This window comes from Apis dorsata, unplaced genomic scaffold, assembly GCF_000469605.1.
Source record: "Apis dorsata unplaced genomic scaffold, Apis dorsata 1.3 scaffold_9, whole genome shotgun sequence".
In the NCBI taxonomy this organism is placed as follows: Eukaryota; Metazoa; Arthropoda; class Insecta; order Hymenoptera; family Apidae; genus Apis; species Apis dorsata.
Window position 1 is genome coordinate 162603 of NW_006263312.1, and position 6466 is coordinate 169068.

A 6466-nucleotide genomic window follows, 5' to 3' on the forward strand; every position below is an offset into this window, starting at 1 on the left:
AAATGGCTTTTTGGAAATACGGTATGATATGCGATAACGTCGTATGCATGCATTCGTTTTGGAGATTTTTTTTTTTATTTTTAACTTCTTCTTACCAGTGATTACGGTTATTCGAGTAAATATGAGGTTCTTTAAGGTAGGAAAGGGTGTTTTTTTTTTTTTCAAACGAGGTATATCTCAGGTATCGAGGCTCCAATTTATAATGTAATGGAAGTAAGTTGGTCAAATTTATTTCAGATTATATTCCGCTCGCGTAAAATAATTTTTGGCCCGTGTTTCACAACGCACCATGTTATACCATTTTATCGTATATATTTTTAAATTCAAATTTCACGTGTCATCGCGTGACGTATACCTTTGAAGAAAAATATTTTTATTTAAAAAGATATCTCGTCATTTATCTTATCATTGTCAAGTTTAATTATAAAACGTACGACGTACGTATCTACCTAGTGAAATATAACTAATTATTCTCCATTTATCCTCTTACTCCATTTTAAGGAAACGTGAGCGGGATGAAATGTAAATTTCGAATATAAAAAGGGTGGAAAAATAAAAGGAGATAAAAAAAAAAGAATAATATACTCTGAACTACAATACGATGAGAAATAAAAAATTTTACATTTAACCAATTTTCAAAATTGACGATGGTAAAAAAAAAAAAATATCCAAAAACTTTCGTTTTACTACTATTCTAACCTAACCATTCCATTCCATCGACTCCAGAACACAAAAATTAGACACGATGGATATTTAAGAAAATAAATTTCTTTCGCAAATTATTTCTCCCTCTTGTCTCGCGCAGACGATTTCCTCCTCTTCAAAGAAAAAAAAAAGAAGGAAAAAAAAAAAGAAAGACTTTCCCTAAAGACGTTCCTCGTTACATACGTGATCGACCATAAAATCCATGAGCGCGGTTCACAATGGGCGTCCTTGATTTTCCTATTGTCCGTGTCTATCAGTATCGCCTGGAGCAGTCAGCAATCGGTGTGCCGTTATCATCGATCTCCTCGCTATCACTCGTCCCTTTTTATCCCTTTCACTCCGCCTCCTCGCGTTCCATTGCGCCATCGTCGATATTATGGACATTTCCATGCAGCATCGAGGCGAAAAGAGAGAGAGAGAGAGGACAAGGGGATAGACCACGGTTGGCTGCACGATGCTGCCTCATGTTTATGAAGTGTGCATAGTCCTCCACTTATGAATAATGTTACAGTCAAAGCCGTTCTGTATCAGAATGTCATGTAACGTGACGCCATCTGTATGGTGTGCAGATCCCAGATCGCGTGGCCCCCATTCGAGTATCGATATCACCGCGATTATGGTCACAACTATTGGGGGGAAAATAGGGAAGAAATCGGATCGGGTCGGCCGAAGATGTAACGGAGATTTTTTTTTAGTAAGTAAACAATCTTTTTTGATTTTTTCGAAATTTCACGACGCACTTTTAACAATTTACTACTTGATCGTTCGCCTATTAAATCCACCAGTCGACAATTTAAACCTTCGTTTTCAACTCGATATTAACAACGAACGAAACAAGATGTATCTTTCGAAACTCTGTAACTCTCCTTCGAAGTTTCTTTTATCAACCGCGAGGCGCATATACGTAAGACGAAGAAGGGAAAAACCTTCTTTTTTTTTTTGGTAAGCACGATTTGCAAAAACGAAACTCGGGAGAACTCGAGTATCGAGAAGGCGAAGTTGGGTCGCGATCCATTGAATGGACGCTCTGATTGATCAATCGGGAAACGATCGGCGGCAATCACGCGGTCTATCCACCATCCCCCTCCTCCTCTCCCTCCCTCCTCCCTCTCCGTGAATTTCGCATCGGAAACGGAAATACCGTTGGCGGAACGTTTCCTCGAAACGGAGCCGAGGTCGAAGTTCGGGTGCCAGGCCGTGGAAAAACGTCACGTACAGTCGTAGAAAGTGGATCTACAATGGGGGAGGAGGGGGAGGGGGGCGCAAAAAGTTTTTAACCAGACGCGCCACGCCGTTTCCGTTTTCTTTAACGAAGAACATTGGAAAGTTTAGCGCCGGCTTTATCTGTTCGGAGTTTAACGTCCCGCTATTACAAGAACGCTCCCCTCCCCTCTCTTCTTTCTCTCCGTGCCCTCTTCTTCCTATTTGCGGGGAACGAGGATCCATGGTTTATCGAGAGAGAGAGAGAGGGAGAGAAAGTCTATTCGGAATGGATTCTTGGATGAATTTTAAGCAATTGCCACGCCCGATTGGATTTCGCCGTCCTCCAATTTAATTAACGCTTTACGCTCCAACTTGCTTTGTTACTTTAATCGGAGTGGCCGGAAGTTGAGGCGAGAAAGAGAGAAGTTCCCTTCTTTCTTTCTTTTTTCTCGGCGATTTATCGTACGTACAGTCGAATATATATATATATATATTGGAGGAAATTGGAAGTGGAACGATTGTCACGGGAGTGACATTTCGAAATACGTGGATATTTGCGAGTAATTTTAATAAAAATTATCGCGCGAAACGTCGAAATATTTTACGTTTGCGGAATATTTAGCGGGAAAAGATAAAAGTGAGAATCAAATCTCGAAAAATAATAAAACTTTCTATATCCCCCCCTCCCTCCTCCCAAAAAAATCATATCCCTTTAAATTTAACGTTTCTCTCCCGAAACGGATATAAACAAACAAACAAACAAACAAATAAATAAATCGAATAAATCTAGGAAAAAATACGAATAGATGGGAAAAAACGTAATAGAATAAACGAGTAGAGATAAAAAGAGGAGAAAAAAGAACGATCGATCGGGCAAAGAATTATTTCTTCCTCGATCGATCGATAATAATTCTCCCCTGAGCGGAATCTGTGGTGGAACAGGGTGGATGAACGATCGCTTGGAAATCGAAGATCATCGCGCGGAACAGAAATTACCGATTCGCTAACCGTCACGGGAGAAAATTAATTTCGGCCAGCGGTATCACCGGGCCCCGGCTATTAATTACCGTACACCAATTAACCGTAACGAATGGCTTCTTTGTTAACAACACAGCAGGCGTAATAGCGGACACGCGTGTATACGTGTTATCTCCGGTTACAGGGGAGCAGACTCCCAACAATAATGCAAAATACGAGATGCGTTACGTGTCTCTGCAACTTCGCGCATGTCTGTGCAACTTCGCGCGGAAAAATGGTGGAGGGGAGAGACACGCAAAAAAAAAAAGAGGAAAAAAAAAATTGAAAAGTTCGCTTCCACTGTGTCGATCACAGAAAATTGCTATCGTTTTCGAACAGAATCCCCTGTACTTTTCCTTTCAATCTCCACCGTTGAATGAGAAGTTGAAAATGAACTTCGTAACTAATAATTTTTCATTTCCATCATTCTTTTGCGAAGAACAATAACTTCCATCCCAACGCGGCAAATTAATAAGAATTCTCGTCTGAATTGGCGGAGAAAGAGAGAAAGAAAGAGAAAACAAAAAAATATTCCAAAAATCATCGATAACAGAGAGAGAAAGAGAGAAAGAGAGAGAGCGAGAGCGAAAGAGAGAGAATGAGAACGAAAGAGAGAGAGAGAGAGAATACGCGGATACTGCGATAACAGGATCGCGCAGCATCCATCGAGGAGAATGCGGTAATTCCCACGTTGAATGCATTATTAACGACGCTCTTAATTTCGTCCAAATTCGATTAATGCGCGTGTTAGCTGTTCCTTCGCATGCGGCGGATAAAATGGTCTCCGGCGGGCTGGGAAAGGGGAAAATTTCTGACCGGTTTTCCAGGGTGGAAACACGGGAATGGATGGGGGCGAATGGGGAAAAAAAAGAGGAGAGGGAGAGGGGGACGAGCGGGGAAGTCGGAAGGGAAAAGCAGATCGGAGAATGGAGCGGTTGAGCAGAACGAGAAGGAACGACGTGGTTCGTTAACGCTTTCATTGGAGAGCGATTCTTCACAAAGCCAATATAGCCGGTGGCCCCTGTTCTCATTTAACCCGGCTTGTACATATAGCCGCTGCAACGGTTACGTTTATCCGGCAGAGGAGACTCCTACGGGCCGTGTGATTCGCTTAAGTCATCAACCACGGGAGGGGAGAGGTTTACCTTAATGGCGTTTTCACGACCCGACGTTCCGACCAACGTGTATTTTCTTATCGACAATCGGTAACCTGAATTTAAAACTTTCCTCCCCTCCTCTTTTCCTCCTTCCCTCGGCGAATTTTCAAACGGGGCAAATTGGAATCGAAAAGACTCGACGTGATTATACGATTTATTCCAAATATACATATAATAATTTGCACAGATCTGTACAGAATGGAAAAATATATATATACGAGACAGTGATAAATTTGTCGAAGGAATAGCATTCGGTGGATTTAAAAAAAAAAAAAAATCCAAAGCGTCGACAAAAACGTGTTCGATCCCACCCTCCTCCCCCTCGAAAATCCGTTCGACACGCGTTCGACGAACAACGTGGGTCGTGGTTGGAAAATATTCGTTCGTAGCGGGAGGGGAGGGCCGATCCACCCGATAAAATTAGCATTCCGCCGCTTCTGGCCGCGGTTCGAAAAATTCGGAATCGTCGTTTCACGGGGAGGGCGGCTCGCGAGTTTCTGCCACACACATCAACCGTTTCGCGAGACGGACGGCTTCGAAACGGTGGTTAACGGATGGGAAAGAGGTGGGGCGGGCAAGCGCCGAGCGCGGGTATCCGTGTGTAAAGAATTCGTGCCGTCGATGCCGCAAACTTTCGCTATAAACCACCGATTCCCAGCCCCCCCTTCCAACCTCCTCCCTCTCTCCCTCCTGCTCTTTCGAGTTTACGCGCGTGCAACGACACGGGCGACACGCTCGCTCTTTGACACACGAGCCGCAATCGTGCGTTACCATCGGCCAACTATGTACATTTTGTCAGACATCTCCCTTCGGATGATATTTTCCTGCATTTTAGAACAATGGAGGAGGGGATCAACGCGTGCTCGTTTAAAGCGAGCGCGAATAATATATACGCGCGATAAATATGGGTGGATGTAGATATTCTTCGAAATCGAACGAACGAGATGATCCATTTTAGCAAGGGGAAAATATTATTACCGATAATAAATGTCCTCGAGGTTTGCAAAAAGATGGAATTTTTATACATTTTCCATATCTCGATAGAATAATTTGTAAGTGTTATATTATTTTTGTGATTTTCTTTTTTTTTTCTTTTTCCCTTTAATTTCGAATAAACGAATTGAATACAATGTTTTTCCGTGAAATTAATAGGGAGAGAGGGGAAAAAAATCAAGGATTCTTTAGGTATCCTTTGAAGTTCATCGTTAAAGGAGATCGAGGGGAAAAAAGGAGAATGATTGACGCGGTAGAGGCAACGCAAGTTATAGAATTCTCCCCCTCTCCCGTTCGTGATAGGAAAGAGGTCTCGTAAATCAATCAAAAGATCGACAAGATGTACAGGTGTTTGCGTTTCTATCGTTTTCAAAGCTAGGGGGAAAAAAGAATCGAAACGAGCGTGGAGTTTCGTTTCGTTTCGTTTCGTTTCATCGCTCAATTGCTTCGAAAACTTTTTCACGGACGATAATTCGTGTAACAATTGAACAAAATCACGATCGAGAACGATTAAAATGATCTAGACGAATTGTTCGAAATTACCCGTAAAGCGAAGATTCAATGCATCTCGTCGTTAAGCTGGTCGAGAAACAAGAGAAGAAAAAAATATTTTCCTCCCCCAACAAACTCGGGCGGGCCGTTCATCCTCCCCTGCAACAGATTAATCATTCCCGCGGTTCTTAAACCGCCACCTCTCTCTCGGCAAGCGGCAAACAGAAGGCGACAACGCGGGCGATAAATTCAGGGAGCGTCTACGAATATCCCAGAAACAATACGGAAGCAAACAAAAATAAATTCAGGGAGCGCGCGCGCAAGCAAATAATTTCTCGTAACAACAACAAGGATGGCAAGGACGGCGAAAACCTGCCCTATATCATGAAAAAGACGCCACGATCTCGTCTCTCCATCCGAAGAAAATCCTTTCCTTTACACACACGTACACACGTACACTCTTCTTAACCCCGGATGCACACGAGGCGCGCGTCGAGTTGGAGGAAATTCGCAAAATGTCCGCATAAATCGGCTCGAGAACTGGGTCGCGAAAACAGTCTCGTTACCGGTCGGTGTACGCCCCTCTCCACCCCCCGAGAATTCGGCTCGACCCATCGGAAGGGACGAGGTTCGAGCACGAGGCGGACAAAGTATAGCTGTTGCATCGAGGAGAATGGAAACGATTCGTGTCCAATCCAGTTTAATTAAGTCGATCGCGCACAACTTTGGCGACTAACATTTGCTCGGCACGGGAGCAGAGTCGTGGCGTAATTACGCGGCTCGAAATTAATTTTCCACGACTCGTTTCCACGTAGTGCGTCGCGGCACGCAAAATGGCCGACTAATGGAATTACGTGTAGATCGAGGCAGGGGGGCGGGTAATCTTTATTGACGCGTCG